Source organism: Podarcis gaigeae (genome assembly GCF_964106915.1).
Source record: "Podarcis gaigeae genome assembly, chromosome: 9".
Taxonomy (NCBI): domain Eukaryota; kingdom Metazoa; phylum Chordata; class Lepidosauria; order Squamata; family Lacertidae; genus Podarcis; species Podarcis gaigeae.
In genome coordinates, this window is record NC_139685.1 from 43,909,437 (window position 1) to 43,931,128 (window position 21,692).

The 21,692-nt window shown below is 40.2% G+C and overlaps 1 protein-coding gene across 4 annotated transcripts in view; it reads right to left on the reverse strand.

The window, feature by feature from the left end:
• GAB1 (GRB2 associated binding protein 1) overlaps positions 1-21,692 on the reverse strand; it is an 81,169-nt gene that overhangs the window by 32,532 nt on the left and 26,945 nt on the right. The window contains exon 1 of one of the 4 annotated variants that reach the window (XM_083755671.1): positions 12,127-12,175. The exons of 2 other annotated variants lie outside the window; for them this stretch is intronic. The gene's annotated coding sequence lies outside the window, so the exon portion shown is untranslated. Of the gene's footprint in view, positions 1-12,126; positions 12,176-21,692 lie in introns of those variants that run through there. One more of the 4 variants, XM_083755670.1, reaches the window with a different exon arrangement.

Sequence of the window (21,692 nt, forward strand, 5' to 3'; positions counted from 1 at the left end):
TATGATAAATTATAATGCAATAACTTTAAACTAATCTTCCTATGTACCTACAGTTACTCATTAACCCTATGTTCAAGTTATTAGCTTGAACAGTAGCAAAGGTAAGGTTTAACTTCTGTGACACCAGTCAGGATGACTGAGAAATCCTGGCCCCATCAGTGGTGCCCAACAAGCTGGAGAGCTGGTGTAGTTTAGTGGCTAAGAAATTGAGCTGTGAATCTTGAAGTCTGTGGTTCAAATCCCACCTCTTCCAAAAACTCATTAGATTGTATTTGGCAGGTCACTCTTTCTCAGCCTCAATTCCCACACCCCATGCACAATATGGGAGATAATACTAACCTTATAGAGTCGTTCTAAAAATTACAACTAGCTAACGCATGTTAAGGACTTGAAAGCACTATATACATTTTAGATATTAATATTAATAAGCTTTGCCATCTTCAGTGGTTCCCAATCCACTCCCAGACCTAAATCAAAAGTTTTTAACACCCAACACTAAAGGGAATGGTAAATAAGTAGAAATAGAGTGGTGCCCCACAAGACGAATGCCTCGCAAAACGAAAAACGCGCAAGACGAAAGGGTTTTTTGGTTTTTGCGTTGCTTCGCTAGACGAATTTCCCTATGGGCTTGCTTCGCAAGATGAAATATCTTGCGAGTTCTTGCGAGTTTTTTTCCTTTTTCTTAAAGCCGCTAAGCCGTTAATAGCCGCTAAGCCGTTAATAGTCGCTAAGCCGCTAATAGCCGTGCTTCGCAAGACGAAAAAACCGCAAGATGAAGAGACTCGCGGAATGGATTAATTTCATCTTGCGAGGCACCACTGTACAAGTATGCCAAGCTGCCCTGGGATTCTCAGTGTATTATGGGTTACTCATAGAATCAGACCATTTTTAATAATGGGAATGATTTCAGAACATTCCTTTGACTTAAAATCACAATATGAATATCACTCCTATAATATCCCATCTCATTATTGCAAAAACAAGGGTAGGCAAACCTGTGCTTTTGGCCTGGTTCAGATGTAACAGGAAATCATGGTTTCCTAATCTGCCCAAATTGGTCTTACCTGTGACTTTTTTTTTAGTTGCATGCTATGTTTCCCTGTGCTCAACAATAGAATACATCTTCAAGTTTATTTTCTGTTGTTCAAGAAACGTTTTCTATCTCTTCTACAACTGTTCTCATAACTAGATGAACACATTGGAAAGATGTATTGTTTGATATCATGTTCCATTCCACATTAACCTCCAAGTGGTTCATTCTGGTGGCATTGCTATAACAGCAGTTCAGAAGCCACCATATATTCTGTTGTTTTTCTCCAGTGGTTTCCTTTTTTATATTACAACAACTTGTGGGGGGGGGGCTCCTTCAAGTGTCTCCCCTCATTACTCAACTCTTTATTAATGCCCCTGAATAGAATTGCTCCATATATATCCATTTTGCCAACAGTGCCAAGTCGTTTTACGACTCACAGCTATTTACATTACATTCTCCTAAGTTTCAACCCCTTTCTCTGAATAAAATGTGCAAGCTTTGGTGTAATCTGCTCTCATCAGGACTCATTAAAAAAAATAACATAAGGAAAAACCAAAATACCCCTCCACCTTAAATGCACAAACTTAGATATGAAGAACAAATGCACTAAAACCAGTCTGTGGTCAGGTTTTGCTTTGAAAACCAGCAGCTATCACATAAACTTCCAACCTCTCAAAGGGATAAAAACTACATTTAAAAAGTTTAATCAAAGTTTACACCTTTCTGCTTTTCAAAGCTTTTTTTTATTATTATTCACATGCATTAGCAAAATTTGTTATTTATACAGACCAATGCTGTATACTCAGAAGCAACACTGTTTTCAATGACACTTAATCCCAGGGTAACTGTATAGGATTGCAGCCTTAATCACTTCATTGTAGCCCCTGTTACTTTCCTGTCAATTTTTAAAATTGTAAACCTCCTGCTAGGATTTGTGTTCATTTTTACTTTCTGTACAGCTCCTAGCAACTTTAAGAACTTTATAAATAATAAACAGCAGCAGCAACAACAAAAACCGAACAATACAGCAGAGATGGATTGCTAAGAAAGACAGCCCCTCCTATGTTATCTTCTGCCACTGGTCTTTTCTTCCTTTCACATTCCGTTTCAGTACGATGAATGAACATTTACTTTAAAAAGTACAGTAATTTGTTATGAAGCCACACTCTTACATATGAATTCATGAATGTGCAGTTAGAGACCTTGAGAGTAGGCAATTCAAAACAACCTCAAGTCACACAACAAAAAACAACTTTCTTGTGGATCAATGAATATTACAATCTACCGGTTTCATTTTAACAAAGTTACAAGAATCCTCTACTCTGATTTCCACATGTAACATGTCTTAGGCAAGCAGCTGTTTCTCAATAAATGTCATCTAGAGATTAGCTATTAAGAACACTGTTATTCAACAACAAACATTAAAAGGGGGACATTACTGTACTTTTTGAAAGTGTTCTTTCAGGTTCCAAGGCAGTTGTATTACACACTATCAACAAAGGACTGTTCTTGAAGTCTGAACAGTGACTATTTAAAAAAGACCCAATATATATCATTAAACCAAACAGAATTGCTTAGGAGGAAAAGTTAACCGTAATTTTCTAAAATACATTTTTTTCCTATTAAATAAAGTAACTTTAGAGTTGCTTTTATTTGCCATTGAAACAAGTTTAAAAACAGGACTGTGCATATGTACAAAAGGACCTTGAGACTGGATAATAAAAGTACCTCATTTTGTTTTCAGCACAGCCACAAAATCCCGACCATTTCAGTAGTTGTGTCTACCCCAAAATAAGCACAGTGTTAAGTCTTCCTGTCAGCTTTCCATCTCGTTATACACCACCCTATTCTAGTAACCTTTGACCAACAGGAAGCAGACACAATAGAATGAAAATAACAGCAATTGTATGCATTCAGAATGATTTAATGTAAAGGAAAGAGGTACTTATTTCACTGGTGAACAAACTGCCTAAAGCTGATTTTATCCTTGCATACCAAATACTATTTTTGTGCTGTGAAGGGGGGGGGGGGAGGACAGTGAACACAGGCAGTTGTCATGCACAGTAAACCTATAAAGCTTAATGCCAAAACTCTTATTTTGTTGATTTGTATCTTTCTATGGATTCTCTATTATAATTATTGCTTTAAAAAAACCCTACATCTCTACATACAGCATACGTTTTATATTTCATATGCAGTCCTGCAGGAAAGTTTTAATTGCTTGCAAATGTTGGCAATTATTTCCTGAAAAGAGGATGGTCTGAATGGATGTGGTTCAGTTCAGCTACTGGAGCTAAGTGGGGAAGAGAGTCCACAGAGAACCATATGTAAGCCACTCTGTACTCCCCGGAGGGGGGACGGGGACCAGGGTACAATTGTAGTAAGTACATTTCTTGTTTTCCACTTTTCATTTATTTAATCTCACAAGAGAAGGCTGGTGGAAACATGCACTGCCTTTCCTTTATGTAGCTCCCTCTTTGCTCAGTTTTAAGGTTTCCCAGTGTCAAATTCATTTATTTGACACCCGGCAAAAGAGCAGCTAAGAGCCTCTTTAGTTCTGTGAGCCAAAGTGTGCTTGGAGAAGTTCAGAACACGCTTTTCACTTCCATCCTGAGACTAGAGCCTATGCTGCCATAAGGCCAAGGAATAACTGAAAAAGGATATCCTGCTCTCCCCCACATGCCTTTAAGGAGACATACAAAACCAGAGGATACTTAGCACAAGACAAGAGATACTAGGTGCTACTTTAACTGGCAAATAATGTTAACATGAAATAAGGTTCTAGTGTTGGATTAGCACTCACAAAACTGAGTTAAAAATTAATAGTGTACACTGAAAGTTAGGAAGGAAGGCCAGGAACTAATCATGTTGGGTAGAAAAGGGGGAAAAAGACCACTTACTCACAGCCATTTGCATGTAGAGGGCTTCACAGAAAGAAGGGGCAGTGACTTTGCCACCCCATCGGCCTGACCCCTGGTATTATGTAGTTCCCTGGCCCCACACTCCCAACATCTATGCATGAAAGACTGAAGGAAATTCTATGTGTGTAATCTTCCCCTAAGAAGGCGTCTGTGCACAAAGTAGGTTATGGGGCGTGGGGGGTGGGCAGGGAACCATACACTGCCAGGGGCAAAGGCACAGACTCCCCTTACCTATGAGACCGTCATCAAATGAATAATGCCCAAAGGGGGCTGCAGTTGTGCTAACTTCTGCTGGACTCCACAATCTACCAATAAATTCTATGCCTTATAAACTAAATTTACCATTCTGGGAAGCTTGCAGGTGCCTTGTCATGGATGAAAACGGTTACACAAAAGGCATCTTTGATTAAAATGTGGACCTCCTGACCCAGACTCCAACTCCAGTCCTTGGCTTCTGTTCCAACTGCCTTTCAACATACAGAGCTTTCTGCCATTTGGCAACAGTAAATCTAAGAGAAGGGAAGTGTACTGCACTCTCCTGTGATATAAAGGACACCTCTGTGCATTAATGCTACTAAAAATAGTAATGCACATGAGTCCCTCACCAAATATACAAGTATTCCTGAACACTTCTTATTCATCTCCTTTCTCCCGTTCAGCATTAGAGGCCCACGTTTAATTTATGAGCCGCAGAAGAACCATGCCTTCATGTTTCCTTTGTTGTTGTCAGTGCTCTGTCACATCATGTTTGGCTGCTTTAGCTTACCCCCATTTGCCTTTACATTTACCTCAGAAGCAACTCCCAATGGCATTTTTTAAAAATCTAGCTTTTATTGCTTGGGGGCTTCTTGAGGCTAAATGTTTTGGCTCATTGCCAGTTATACACATAGCATGTCGACTGGGCTTCTTAGGACAAATGTACACATGTGAAAACATAATAATATAGCAACAAAGTTTAGGTTTACATTCTTCACAGTCCTGAACACTGGTAGTTGCCTGAACTCATCTTCAAGATTATTTCGCCCGTGTAGAGCTCACAGAACTAGCTGTACTTTCTGATTCTGTAAGGCCAGCAACCAGAAAGGACTCCTGTTCCCTTTCAATCTCGTACTAACATCCACACGTGCATATCACAAGCAGCCTAAAAGGCCCTTAAAGATATACAAAATGGAATTTGTACCAACATACCTAACATAAGCCTTTTTACTGCACACACTGAAACAGTTTCCAGGTGAGATTAAGGATACAGTATCTTGTCCTTCCACCCCCTGAAAAAGTCCCCATGGTAGGTTATAGAGATGAGTTATTTAAAAAACAAACCATTTGAAAAAAGATATGTCAAACATATTATACAAATGTATTTCCCAACACTTAAAAGCCTTAGTATATTGCCAGTCAAGTATGGATAACTGGAAGATATACTTTAATACCAGGTTCAAATGAGGCAGCAGGGCAGAGTGTCCTCATTCAGCTTCCATACAGCCATGCTCTTCCTAGGATAGTCCAATCCAGTCTTCCCCACATACACCTCATTCTCAAATTCCCCCACAACACTAAGTTAGCATTCTGTGATCACTGGGCCTATTTTTAGGTTCCCACCTACCAGTTTTTGCTTTTGTAATCCTTCTGCAAACCTTGGCACTCCCCAAGGCCAGCGTTGGGGGTCAGCACTGTTGGGCACCTGCTAAACTTCACAACACTGCAGGTACTCCTGACTCCCAGAACCTCCAGGCTCTATTCACCTTTCTTCTCCAGAATAAAATATGGTGGTACAGCAGCATACAATTGTTGCCTTGCACTTTCTTTCTGGGTGGTTGTGTGGACTGGGAACAGAAGGAAAGGCCAAACAAAAGGGTTGCAGTTACCAGTGGCAAAGTAGGAGATGGAGCTGCTTAAGGTGGGGACCCACTGAGAGCATCTTGCCCAAGCTTCCCCTTCCCAGCAGGCTAGTATCTAATTCTTGTGCATGGATGCCGCCATTTTGGTTACAAAAGGATCCACACTGGGAGAACAAATTCTCTGTTAGTATACAGAATTGATACATGAACAAATACATAAATATACAAGCATTCACAACATTGAACACTTTTGCCAAAGCGAGCATTACACAGCACAAATTTCAGCCCCAAACCAAACAAAGACACATTTTGCCTCAACACTTTTGACTCATTCTGATCATTTATTCTTAAAACCGCTGCTCACAACATTTGGCAGATGGTCTCAATCCTGACGCTTGTGAATTTTGGCAAGAAAACCCAGCACTTTCTTCACACTTCTTTAGTCGCATGCTTCTCTGAAAGGAGAAACAGATGCCGCTAGCCTCAGTAAGCTTGCCTTTCCCAGCTAAGGCGCTGCATCTTCTCACAGCAGAACAAAGTTTCAGATCTGGCCAGCCCGAGAGGATCAGAGATATTCCAGATAGCGACACACACACATTTTTAAATTTAAATGCTGGATTCCAAGCTGCATTCCTGTGCTCCCTTTAGCCACAGAAAACCACTTAGAGGTTAAAATAGATTCTTTGCAGTCCACCCTGGTGAGACAAGTCTTCACTTGCTGCCAACTGTGCTACCTTCTCATTCGCACAGCTCACTTATATGAATTTGACATTACTATTCCAAAGCAACCGATGCCAATCGCTTAAAAGTCATGTCCGCCACTCCTGCCTTTTGCTTCGAATTGCAAACAACCCATCAACAAGGTCTGTTCCTTCAATACAAGTACTATGGAACTATGGAGTGGCAGTGGTTGAATATTGCAACAGCTTCAGTGTCAATAATTTAATTATGCTGCGGGGTCGGGTACAGGCCAGCTTCTTCATTTTAGCATATATTTGGCTTGTTTTGCCTTATACCACCTTGCCTTAAGGCTGTTTCTGCCCTGTTTGGGAAGCCAACTCAACAATTAATTACAGTGACAATAGGCACCTTCAGATATCCTTTTTATTGTGTGTTCATTATTGGTGTTCAAGTTGGCATCAGGCGGTAATACCCCAGCCAGCATTCAATAGTGTTTGCCCACCCAAATGTTTTGGGGCAGACATAATGCTTCGTTTCCAATTAATTCATGTCCCATAACTTCCTGCTGAAATCCTGTAACTCTTATACCACACATGTTCTGGTTTATGACTACCCCCCCCCCTCCAAAATGCAATGACACTGCCGAAGCATTGCAGAATAACTAATAAAACAGGATGAGGTGTGGATGGTCAAGTATAAATCCACCTCTAAAGTAGTATCATATCATCAATGACATGTTGCAAAGTACAACTGCAAAGAAAACCCAGTCTGGAGAGGACCATTTTGATTAGGTATTGCTGAGGCAATTGGCCCATGCCTAGGAATGATTAGCTGAGGTCTGTTTGTCTAGCCAATCTATGAAATCATCTCTTTTTAAAATATGAACTATTATGCAGTACTGTCTCCACTCAAAACAAGATAATTGCAATGAACTAATTGCAAACACACACAACATGGATAAAAGCAATGGGAAGTAAGGTGGGGGAAGGAGAGAGAGAGAGAAGGCAGCACGAGACCCCCCCCCCCAAAAAAAAATTACTCTCTTAGATCACCTTCCTGAAAGCGGGGTCTGAGAGTTCATGTGGCATTCCTGTCTATATACGTTGTATCTTGGGGGCAAGTAATAACAGGGAAATACGCTTCTCAAAAGCATTACCATTTGAAGTGCTCTAACTGCAGGTGCTTATTTGCACCTACATGAATTCTGGATCTTTTACACGGGAGCTCAGATCCTTTCAAGTTTGCAAAAAGAGCAACCAGGGGAAAGGAAAAAACATCACACACAAAACCGCAAACGTAAATGTAACCTCAATACTTAACATTTAATAAACCCCATAGCTGGCATGGAGAGTCTGCGCCCCTCCAGATTCTATTGGGTCACTGGGTCCCCAACCCTGCCTTCAATGAACACAGCATTTATTACTCTCAGAAATTTGGCCTTTTGGGAATCATTAAGCTTGTACTGTATGTAGATCAAAACCTCACTCTTCAAACAAGCACCTCCACGAAACTGTCTCTACTTGTCACTAAACCTATGCTGTTGTCTTGTAAGAAAACATCTAACAAGCTCAAGTAAATGAAGCCATCACAATTTTAGTATCTCTTCCCTGCTATAGAGCTCATGAAATGATCTTGAAACGCTCAAATCAAGGTTTCGATCATCTAATGAGATGAGGTAATTTGTGTGTGTGGTTTCACAGTGCACTCTGAATGGCAACCCATTACACCAGTCCCCTGGCACAGGGCTAATCAGCTTACCATCTAAACACAGCATTGAAACACTGCCCTGCAACATCTAGAAGCAAAGAGAAAGGGGTGGGGAGGGGAGGGGGGGCGTAATTGATTACATGCCATTTCTAAGCCAGGTTTTCAAGGCAGTTTATGGATTTCACTAATTTTAGCAGAAAAACACACTTGCATGTTCTACTAAAGTTACATAATCAGCATTCCACTATTTACAGCTTATTCACCATTGTAATCATTATAACACTGCTGACTGGCGAGTCCACCATATTTTATAGCAGATAATACACATTATTTATTGCACAAGTTAAATTACTGAAACAATCTCCAAATAAGATACTTTATTTCACAGGACACTCTTGTACAGAATTCTTCCACTAAACGTAAGGTCTAATTTAACAGCATTGTTTCATGTCGCTGTGTCCTAATTTGCTTTGCATTCTAATGCATATTTCCTCCTAAGTGCCTTAAAGCTATGTAAATCGTCATGGGAAGTAAAGTTTATGACATTCTTCCAGAAGACTAGTGGCAGCCCAGTAACACCCAGTGGGCCACAGGTCCCTCAACCTGTGGCCTGCCAGATATTGCTGGAATAAAACTCCTATCTGGTCTAACCACTGGACAGAGAACATGTGAAGGGCCCCAGGCGCTCTACTTCTGCTGTAAATCTACGTTTTCCTCACAAAGCAGATACCAAACCTGATTTTTGCCAGACAAAATTTCAAGTACCTGTACCCTGCAAACACATGTTTCATTTTCCTGACATTCTGAGGCGTCTCTCTGGAGAAAAACTTTAACAAATATTTTTAGACTTCCTGCTGAAACATCCTCCGCACATTGCTCAATATGGTCCACAAACAAACTGATTTAGTTTTGCAGTCATATATCCCAGTTGCTTTGTTGATCTTTATAGGTTTCTATAGTAAACTTAACCAAGGGTACCATGGTCACTTCTGTGAGGGAAAAACCCCCCTGTTAATCAAGGGGGAGGGGAATCAAAAAAGCAAATGAATTTAAGATGGACTCCCCCTCTGCTCCAGCAACTTGTATCATTTGAAATTAATATAAAATTGCACTTGCCAGAGCATTACATAATGTTGTAGTGCCTATTTCTGGCAATTGTTTTTTGTCACAGTCCCTGAGCAAAGATGGCCCAGACACAGATAGCAAACTACGTAATTCCAAGACTAGCAAAAATACAAAGGGCGACGTTGTCATCCAGAATAGCTGATGTAGGGCAAAGAGGTCAGGGATCCTTATGGTCTATTTCTGCATCCATCTTAGCACACAGCAACCAGATTCTGCAATTTCACATCATGGCAGTTTCCACAGAACCCTTGTAGCATCTGCCAGAACCCACAGATATCAAATGCCAGAACGCGAATTCTCCAGTCATTCTCACTTTATCAACATGTCACTAGAGAATAAATTGATCTGAATTCCATAGGATGGCCAAGTCACATTGCTTATTCATCAATAAGTTATGTTAAACTTTATTTTTCATGTTACAGTTACCTAGATATCAATTAGAGAGCCAGTCAACTTTAGCTTTTCTTGCAGCAAAATCTGCAGGTGGGAGGCAAGAAGGTTCAGCGAGGCCTGACAATAGGGCTCAGTTTGATACAAGATGACACATCATTTGCGAAAGCTACCAGCATCACCTCTTTTTAAATACTCAATGTCTTAAAACGGAGCAAATGGCTTCTCCTCTACTTTCCAACGCCATCACCAATCTGTAGAACAAATGCCAACAAAACTGCACAGAGGTTTGTCACTGGAGCACAGAAAGGAAGACAATCTACTTTCTTTAAAAATACTGAATGATCTGAACTCTTAACACGAATTAGCAGCCACAGATGAAAAATCATAACTCATCTAGAACAAGGCGCAGTAGACGTAGGAAGTTGCAAACTTCCAACATAAACAAGTGCACAGTTCCAATGATTTTAAAAAGGCCCTTTTTCAAAGTTAGCTACACTTTGAGTCTCTGCTTTAATCACTGTTAAATCATTAGCTTTAGTCATAATTATCCAAGGCAGATGCTTACCAGTTTTTTATCTGGAGCTTTAACAGCTGTCATAATAAACAAAGAATTGTGTAAATGGTGTTCCCTGTGTTTAGATGAGGCAATCTACTGCAATGTGACTTTAATGCTTTAGAACAAAAATCTCAGACACATCCATCTCCCATGGTAGGCATCGTCCAAAAATGCAAAGATATAAACAGAAAGCCCTCAGTATCTATTTGCTTACTTTACTTTAAAAAATAAAAGCCTTATGCTGTGCAAACTGATGGCATTATTTCATTTTTTTAATCTACACAGAATTGTAGAGTTGAAAAGGGTCCCTAGGGTCATCTAGTCCAACCCCCTTTAGTCCAGGAACCTCAACTAAATCATATATGGCAGATCCAACCTCTGCTTAAAAACTTCCAAGGAAGGAGAGTCCACTACCTCTCATGGGATTCTGTTCCACAGTCGAACAGCTCTTATCAAGAAGCTCAGCACAGCACATGCTACTTCTGTTCTCATGATCACCTTGAATCAGAAGAATCTTTATTTGCATCAGCCACTAGCTGTGGCAATAAAACAAAATAAAATGTACTGAAGATAGAGGTAAAAACTTAACTACAGAAAATACGTTTTGGGGGGTTTACATCAATAATGATTACCTTGAGACAAAATGGCTAGTCCAGGGTCCAACAAGAACCGCACTTTATGCTCAGTAAGTGGTTTCCCCATTCTAAGCCCACCATCATCAATAACAACTCAACACCAAGATACATTAAAGCAATCACTGGATGGATTTTTAGATTTTTGTCCAGTGCAACTGTAACCTCTATATGATCCTTCGTGTTCCCTGTTAGGACAACACAGTCCACTTTACACTAGATGTAAAGACTAGTGAGACTGAAGCAAACAAACAAACACACACACACACACACACACACACACACACACACACAGAGCCAGTATTAACTATTACTTACGGTTAAGAAATAAAATGTGTAAACACTAAAACAGTTAACCAAGACAGGATAACAGGATTAATATATGTAGGAATAATTTTCAATGACATGAAAAGAAATATTAAAAGTATTCCAAAATGACAAAATTTCTCAAAGTAGTATCTGACTAAGTCATAACTCCAAGTAGATCCACTGATATCTTTATGTAATGAACGATCCATGGTTTAAACATTTGTTTTTTTTTAAATGCTCAGAAAATCTCCATTTATCTATTTCAGTGGTGGCACACATGTTCAAAAGCTGGAAGTAAAGTTGCAACGTCCTATTTCTTTAAGGCTGTGATCCAAACACTCATGCGGGAGTAAACACCATTGGCTACAATGGGCCAACTGTGAACAAACCCAGCATAAGACTGCACTACAAGTTTGTGTTTCGCCACAAGCCACATAACATCCAGGGATTCATGAATTTGATGCTTCTTGTCTTAGTAGAATCAGACACATCCATGTATAATAATCGGTATTTACAAACCTACTACATAAAAACTCAAAGCCGTGTATAAATAGGAAAGTCATAAGCTCAGTTATAATGCAATACTTTATTTACATCTATATTTATTTCATACCAATGGATCTAGGGGCTGCAAAATGGCTTACATGGATTATTATACTATATATTACACGGTGATCGTCTACCAATCTTAACTTACAAGACTGTTGAACAAGACTTTTCTTCGAGCAACGGATGTTACTTAACAGAGGCAGACCTTTAGCTATCAAAGCAGCATCAGTTTGCCTAACAAGGAAGAAAGGAAAATGATTCCAGAGAGAGAGAAAGAGAGATGCAAAGGGGTGGAGAAAAGAGTGGAAAAATAGATGATATCAAGTATTTAAGCAGGGTTTTGAAGCAGCGAAGAAAGCAAGATAGAAAGAGAATAACATACCGTTCATCCAAGCTGAATCTCTGCTTATCTCTGAATCACATCATCATACTGTTCATTAAAGTGGTCTTCACAGAAGCTATACACAGAGCACAAAGTGGCCTTCAGCCAAGTCAGTGACTTCAACTGCTCCATATTCATACAGTAACAGAAGCAATACACAGGGGACAGAGACAGAAAATGGAGTGGATCAGACAGTTTGGTCAAGCCACTGTCTGCATTCAAAAGAGAGAAAGAGGGAGGGAAGCTGTTGCTGCACAGCAATTGCACAAAACAGACTCAGATTTTTTTTTTTAAAGAAGCTTTAGAGACACATTCATTTGTCTGAAAAGCCTGCAAAGCTTTGGTTATCCCCCTCCCCTTCCAAGTACTGTTTATATTGTGCATTTTTCAGTTCTGCAAGTGATGGTCAAAGTCACCACTACAACTGCATTAATAAGTACAACTGGGGGTGGGGACATGGTCTGGAAGACCACAATACCTAAAATTTGCAGCAATGTATTTTCTTGAGATAACAAAGGTGTACAATGCTTCAACGCAAATTGTATAATGTGTAGTATCTGACAAACTCATCCTAATTAGATACCTCCCACCATATTTTGCGACGTTCTCTGACACTGCTACTAACATCCTTCATCAAAAGTACTTGTGCCACAAGGAACCTTCAAATTATTATTCTTCTTAAATGTAGAACTTGGTCCCAAACTGTTCAGGTCTTTAAAGGGTACATTTTAACTTGAGCCCAGAAACAAATGGCAACCAAGGCAACTGATGGTAGTTTGGTGGAATATAATCAATCCCCACAAGCATTCTGACGGCTGGATTTGTGAACCAGGTGAAGTTTGTAGGCAGACTTCAAAGGCAGCCCTATGCATAGAGCATCACTGAAGTCCAGAATGTTGCTTTCACGCCCTGCTTGTGTGCTTCTCTGGCAGGCACAAAATGTTGGACAACATGAACCCCTTGATCTGACCCAATAGGGCTGTTCTTATTATTTATCCAGAACATTCCATTAAGAGGATCATTATGGAAAAACAGAAGTGTATCCAAATTTCTGCTCATCATAAGCCAAAGAGGACCTTCTCAACAGAAGTCTCTATTCAAGGAAGGCAGCTGCCTATGGAGCTCACACCTGTTTGCAACTTCGTAGGCTTTCAGATAATCTAGCGAAGCATCTTTACGCAGAAGGGCTTTTAATGGGTAAGGTGGAAGTTCAAACGGATTTACTTGCTTCTGTTGTTGCTCTTTAATGTCCATTATGCTTTATGAATATTGATCTTCATTTGTTTGCACGCTTCCAGGAATCTTAGGAATGAGGTGGGATATTAAATTCTTAAATAAAAATCAAATATATAAGCACCAGAAACCATGTTGCTGGTAATCAATTTCTAATAGGAGGTTCTGGGGGTTGAACCTCTCTTGAAGACATGCTGTCTGATCAGAACATTTGTTACTGCATGAGAAGAACTGAATGTGGTTACATCATAGGCTAACATGCTGTACACCTTAATAATTATTTGCATCATAACCCTCACTTGTTACGCCACATTTGTGCCCTGCCCTTACTCCAAAGGAACTCAAGGGGGACATATATAGGGCTGCTAGGTAATCAGGTCAGGTAACAGCCAAGAAGACGTTTGCTTAACTTCAGAGGCAGAACCACAATTCGCCATTGGTGTAGTTCACATGCAACACCAAAGCATGGTTTGTGTAGTTGAACTGTGACACGTTTGTCTAAATCCACCCCAACCAACTGAACAGAAGGAGATGAGTCTTGGCAGATACCGGCATACAAAATATTTGCAGAATCACTCAACAAAAATGCCTCATGCTTTGTACAGAAGCGAAATGCATTCCATAGCAAAGGAATGCATCACATCCACACCACACATGGCTTCCCTCAAAGAATCCCTGAGAACTGTAGCTTACTCCTCATAGAACTACAGTTTCTAGCACCAATAGCAAACTGCAGCTCCCATGATTCCTTGGGGTAAGCCACGTGCTTTAAATGGTGTAGATGTGACTTCTTCTGATTAGGACTGTTGGGGACCATGTCCTCAGAACGAAAGTGATTTTGGTCCATCTGCTCACACCAAATTATTTCAGAAGGATTCATCAACCCTGAATTTGCTTGCACTGAACACTTCTTAGATGCAGATTTTTACAAACACAGAAATTTGTTGACTATTTCGCTCCTTCCAACACAGAACGCTACAGGGTGGAGGATGGCACCACAGCCAGCCTGAGATAGGGATGTGGCATGCCAGGGCAAGCATGGAACACACCAGTGCACCCACCCACAAACAAATATGGAGGCGAGAGAAAGAAGAGCACAGAAACCTATCACTTAGGCCCATTCACCTCTTTCTGATCATCCAGACACCCACTTACTTCTCACCCAACTGTTATTCCCATGCAGATTTTGCTACTTGCTTTAGGGTTAGAGCAGGAATTATTTTTTTTACCTGCAGATCAAATTGGCATAGCGAAGCAGGCCTATCCACCTACTATGCACAGTTAAAGCAGGCGGATTTGGCATCTAGTATTATGGCGGTACCAACCAATGGAGGAGTTTGGTTAAATGACAAGGCATTGCATGAATTTGGTGCTGAGCATAAACATTGATGAGCATCCAGAGACATGTTTATGGTAAAAGGGTTACTGTCACTTTCAAGGGGCTGGAACCCATGGGAGGGCAAAGCATCAGCTTCAGTACTCTCCAGTCACAAGCAGTATGCTTGTGAATACCAGTTGCTGGAAACCACTGAAGGAGAGTGCTATTGTGCTCAGGTCCTGTTTGTGGGCTTCCTCTAGGCTTCTGGTTAGCCAGTGTGAGAACAGGATACTGGACTAGATAGGCCAGCAAGCTCTTTTTATGTTCTTATGGATCACACACTCAGAATCATGGAAAGGCCAAAAAGATAGGGGAGAAGGAAACAATGCTAGGTTCAAATAATAATAATAATAATAATAATAATAATAATAATAATAATAATAATAATTTATTATTTATACCCCGCCCATCTGGCTGGGTTTCCCCAGCCACTCTGGGCAGCTTCCAACAAAACACTAAAATACAATAACCTATTAAAAATTAAAAGCTTCCCTAAACAGGGCTGCCTTCAGATGTCTTCTAAAAGTTTGGTAGTTATTTTTCTCTTTGACATTTGGTGTGAGGGTGTTCCACAGGGCAGCCGCCACTACCGAGAAGGCCCTCTGCCTGGTTCCCTATAACTTGGCTTCTCGCAGTGAGGGAACAGCCAGAAGGCCCTCGGTGCTGGACCTCAGTGTCTGGGCAGAACCCTAGTCTTCTCCAACCTGGTGACCAGATGTCATTGGACTACAACCAGTGGCGGACCTACATTTTGGGGGCCCTGAAGATAGAACTGTCATGGGGGCCCCTTTGCAATCAGCAATGAGGTCTGGGTAACCACTGGTTTCTTCAGTGCTGGTGTTCCATGGCAGATCACCACACCTTTACAACATCTGTGCTACTAACTCTCAAACTTTGGGATTGTTGAAATATATATAACAAAAGATGAATCAATTTGAGTTGCACCATTAAAATTGAGTCTCCTAGACCCAAAAATTGTAAGCAATGTGGACTAAAGTTGCTTCAGGGCCCCCTAGGGGATTAGGGGCCCCGAAGCTTCAGATTCATTAGTTTCATAGTAGATCCACCCCTGCCTACAACTCCCACCATCCCTGTCCACTAGCCATGCTGGCTGGGGCAGATGGGAGTGGTAGTCCAAAACATCTGGTTAGGTTATGGAGGGTTGAACTAGTCTCTGCACAGCCCATAGCATTTTCTGCTTGAATCTTACACCTGCCACTGTTGTACTTAAATACAAGCTGTGGCCATAGTTAACTCCAAGTGCATGTCTCAACTCTTCATTACAAGTACAGGTGCAATACATACTAGAATTAGAATATAGCAGATGACACCCTATGTTGTAGGAGTCTTGGTGCAGTTAGTGGAAACTAGAATGGCAGACTGGAGAAGAACCTTTTTTAGGAGGGGGTTAATTTCACTCAGAACAATGTAAACTATAAACTCTCCCCAACTGGGATGGTGGCAGAGAATGGAGAAGCTGTCTGTTCTTTCCCAACAAGTTACAGGAGATTGGGGAGAGATACAGTGGTACCTCGGGTTAAGAACTTAATTTGTTCTGGAGGTCTGTTCTTAACCTGAAACTGTTCTTAACCTGAGGTACCACTCTAGCTAATAGAGCCTCCCACTGCTGCCACACCGGTACCGTGTGATTTCTGTTCTCATCCTGAAGTAAAGTTCTTAATCCGAGGTACTATTTCTGGGTTAGCCGAGTCTGTAACCTGAAGCATCTGTAACCCTGGGAAGAAGAAGAAGAAGAAGAAGAGGAGGAGGAGGAGGAGGAGGAGGAGGAGGAGGAGGAGTTTGGATTTGATATCCCGCTTTATCACTGCCCGAAGGAGTCTCAAAGCAGCTAACATTCTCCTTTCCCTTCCTCCCTCACAACAAACAATCTGTGAGGTGAGTGGGGCTGAGAGACTTCAGAGAAGTGTGACTAGCCCAAGGTCACCCAGCATGTGGAGGATCGGAGACACGAACCCGGTTCCCCAGATTACGAGTCTACCACTCTTAACCACTACACCACGCTGGCTCTCCACTGTATTGACTTTTTAAAAACTGTCCCTCAAATTGGGTTTGCCCTTCAAGCACTGCCACTTTCATAAGGCCTCAGCTTTCCAAAAAATCACAAAGCATACATTTTGCTACATTGTGCACTCTAGAATTTCCACACAGTCATCAAAACTGCATTTCAGAACAAGCCTCAACACTACCTATAGCAAGAGTTAGCTATACCAAAAGTACGTCATCTCAGGCCCACTCTAATAATACAAATGCATTCATTTACCACTCATTCAAGTGTCTGATGTCTGGAGGCAGAGAGGGAGAATGTTATTATAAACTTAGCACAACTGCCAATAATGTAAAACCTTTCCATGTACCTCTGCCACTGTCCTAAGCATCTTTCTCAGCCTTGGCTTGCCAGATGTTGTTGGACTACAACTCCCATCATCCCTAGTCAGCAAGACAGGGGTCAGGGATGATGGGAGTTGTAGTTCAAGAACATCTCAGATCTAGATACCCAAGGTTAAGAAAGGCTGGTCTAAAGAGGCTTCACTGAGATGCTTACCAAATACCAATCATCAATCTGAAAATGGTCTGAAGAAAAGAAATCTCAACCTAGAGAATGAATTCAGTTGGTAGGATAAAATAGCATTAAAATGGACATCAGTGCTTATCTTCTTTCAAAACAACTGGAAATTTTCACAGCTGTTTCAATCAGGATACAAGTATTCCTCTTCAAAACTATGGAATTGTATTTATTATCCTTTTTATATAGGCTCCCTTAGGAGGATTTTGCTGTAAAAAGATGGTCTACAAATCTAATAAATAAATAAAACATGACTATCCTAAATTTCTTTTACCTTTACTTTTTTTTTTACTTTACATGAGCATGGAGAATTGCACTTTGAAAAGAACATTTTACTCAACTATTTTTGCCAAAAGGGTAGCAAAAATTATATATTCATATTTTCCCAAAAGATTTAACACTGAAAGAATACAGAAGAACATTTCACAAATGATAACTAGCTGTAGAAAATAACTAAATAAGCCAGGCACCAGTATTGTGGTTTGTAACAAAGTTACCACCTGGTAAATGGTCATTGTATCACCCTGACCCTTTCCAGCCATCACAGCATAAAACTAATGCTGGACATTTGTGAAATGATATAAAAACCATGCTAACACCAAACCATCAAGTGGTAGGAGACATGCTGCACTCAAACTGTACCAACATTAAACTAATCAGCCAAATATTCTGGATGTGTCTGAAATTTTAACAAATTCTGAAACATGAAGGGCCTGTGCAATGAGAACAATGGGAGCAACCTCACTGGGCTAGAAACAAAATTTAGGTTGAAAAATTACATTTAATATGCTGTAGAAATTATTCACGATGAGCAAAACGCACACAGAGAATTTCTGCTTGCTTTCTTCTTCTTCTTTTGAGTGAATATGTTTAATCCTAAAAAACACAAAAGGTCAGATAGCCACAAGACAGGAGCATAACAGAAAAGAAGCATTTATTACAGAAGCACAAATGGTAGAAATGTCAGCTTTTAGCTGAACTTCTAAAGGGGTGGAACAATTTTTGGACAATCTGTTCTTTGCATAATTCATTAGCTGCATAATTCCTATGTTGGGTAATTTATAAAAGGTTACACAATCAACTAAACACCACTGGATAGCTCAGTTGGTTAGAGAATAGTGCAGGTTCAATCCTCAACTGCATATTCCTGCATTGCAGGGGGTTGGACTAGATGATCCTCAGGGTCCCTTCCAACTCTACAATTCTATGATTCTATAATTACCAACGTTTGCAGCTATTATGTATTAGCTGTTCCAATTTTTTAAAAAAACTGTTTATCTGTTCAAAAAGGCAGGAGCTTTGCCAGATCCCTCTCAAATACCAACCAGAGCTGATATGTAAACACTTATATAAATTTGCTTTAAAGACAGCCAGCCATCAACTGCAGAAGCAGTTTATTATTTATTAGTAATACTACACAAAGTTTTGTAATAAGAGATGCAAATTGCAGGCGCAGAACATACCTGAAGTTTCAAACAAGTTAATCCAGTTTAAGTATTTGCTCTTTGAACTGAAACAGCATATATAAGGTGTAATGAAAGGAAAAAATGCAAACATGACTATTATAATTGGATTGTGCTTTCTAATTTTAGCTTTATTTTTTAAAAAAAAAAACAGCAGGGAAATCATACTGCCATGAATACAAACCCCACCCCAAAATCAACAGGGCTCCTCCAATAATCAAGAGTCCTTTCAAGCTGCATTTTCATAATAAAATGAGATATTACTAAATCACGAGAGTTGCTTCACTTCCCCCTTTAGATTTCTGTTTATAAATACTGGTTCTAAACTTGAGCCCAACCTTTCTTAAAAGACTGCCTCTATACTGAAAGCAAAGACAAAGCAAACCAGAGATAGCAACTTGAAAAATTTAGCGATGGAGGCCTGGAAAGAAACATTTAAGCACTAAAGCAAAAATTTTCCTTAATGGAAAATTCTTGCTTCCAGACAAAATGAGAACAAACCACCATCCCTTTCCACGAATAAATTCAAGGGAAACAAAGATCAAATACACTGTGATTCCCAGCCCTTCATAGTCCAGTGTGGATATATTCCTAGTTCTGAAAACCATAGTTTGGAGGCTTGCTAAGTGACACACATTTGTGTACTTCCTGGTGACCTCAATGCTAGATTACTGCAATGCATTATACATAGGGCTGTCTCTGAAGACGGTTCAGAAACTTCAGCTAATGCAGAATTCAGCAGCCAGGTTGCTCATGACAGTTAGAACATATTACACCGATCCTGGTCCGACTGCGCATGCTACCAATTAGTTTCTGGGCCCAATTCAAAGTGCTGGTTTTGACCTATAAAATCTTAAACGGCTCAGGACCGCAATACCTCAAGGACCACCTCTTTCCATATGAACCTACCTGGACCCTGAAATCCTCTTCTGAGGCCCTTCTTCATGTGCCTCCTCCTTGAGAGGATTGGAGGGAGCAACACAAGAACTGACCTTCTCTGCAGTGGCTCCCTGTCTGTGGAATGCTCTTCCCAAGGAAGTTCGCCTGGTACCTTCATTATACAGGCAAAATGTTAGGCACCAGGCAAAAATGTTCCTTTTTAACCAGGCCTTCAGATGATCTGATTGACATCCAAAACCCTTTTAAAACATGGGTATTGGGGGGGGGGCGTTATTGGGTTGTTCTTTTTATTTTGAATATATATTTCGTGGTTTTATGATGATTCCCTCTCTCCTTGCCAGGCAAACTATGGTCAATGTTACATGACTTATCTCCACAGTCAATATCTTTAAGCCATGTGATCTGGCCCTAGGTGCAGACCCTTCTGAATCATTATGGACTCATGCATTAAAGACCAGTGGCCTCAGAAGGAAGATAGGAATGCCGGTTATTGTCTGATCAAGGCCACAGAGTTTTACAATCCTAATCTTATTTTCACCCCAGCATTTGTTTCTATTGTACCAATAGGAATCTGAAAGATAATGACTTGCTAATCTAATGAATCCACAGTTTGGTGATATTTTAATCCAAGTTTTCTGTGTCTACGATCAAGCTTCTCTAAGCATGGAGCCTAGTAATTTACTTATTTAGAATTTAGACTGTAAATACACTGTTCTGTCCCACTTTACCAAAAGCGCACTAAAATAATCACAAAGGGGCAGCATTCCCAAAGCTGGCTTATTCTTTACGAAAGAGAGAGACAGAATAAGATTGCTATGATGCTATTTGCCTCAGAATTGCACATATGCACCAATGACAATAGCCATAGATGAAACAAAATAAAAATATTCCTTACAGTAGCACCTTAGAGACCAACCAAGTTTGTTATTGGTATGAGCTTTCGTTTGCATGCCTACTTCTTCAGATACTTCATGTGGTAACTTAGTTGGTCTCGAAGGTGCTACTAGAAGAAATTTTTTAATTTTGTTTCGACTACGGCAGACCAACACGACTACCTACCTGTAACAATAGCCATAGATGGCGCACAGTAAGAATGTGCTTTGGTAATATTACTATCATTCGCTTTGCAGTTTTGGAATCTTAGCAGTACTTGCCCAACAAGATAGGCAAGTTTGAGTTGTACAATAGGGTAAACAAGCCTCAGAGAAAACATGTAGCAGGACAAGTTGAAACACTTAGTTGGACCTCAGTAACATGAAGGCACTTTCTTCATTTAATTGTATTGCCACTGCTTGTTAGGAAGTTATTATTATCTGAGTTCAGATGTTCCTCTTCCATTAGAGTTTCCCCCCTCTTGCAGAACTACTAATGAGAAAATAAAGAATGCATAATGGAAACGGATAAAAATAAGTTCTAGAGAACTTGAAGTATTAACTCTTTGATAGGTGTTCCATTCCTGTGTGATAAACCTGTGGCTTATTGTCATTTTATCACCCAGACATTGTTTTAGGCTTATGCGTTTGGCGGATCACATTCACACTGGCGATGCAGCAATAAAACTGCTAGCACATTTGCTATGACTTCAGTTTGGATAGTATTAGAGTAATTTCAGCAGTAAGAATTATTGGGATATAAAACTGAGAAAAAGAAAATATTGGGGGAAATCAGAATATGTAGTGGAAAAGAAAATTATAAAATGAACCATGGATGGGGGGGAAGGGAACTCAAAATCAGTTGTGTGTTTTACATCTGGATTATCGTTATTGTTACAATTGCAAAAAGAAAAATGATTATTTTTTTAAAAAATAAAATAAAATTGGATGGGTGTTGAAATTCTAGTGTTGTAGGGGGTTGGACTAGATGACCCATGGGGTCCCTTCCAACTCTGCAATTCTATGGCACACAAAAAGCAAGCCTCTGACCATGCACATGAGCTGCAGGAGATTCGTGGCAACAAGAGGGTGACAACTGACATCTTAAATGCTAAAAGGGGACATGTTGTACTTTT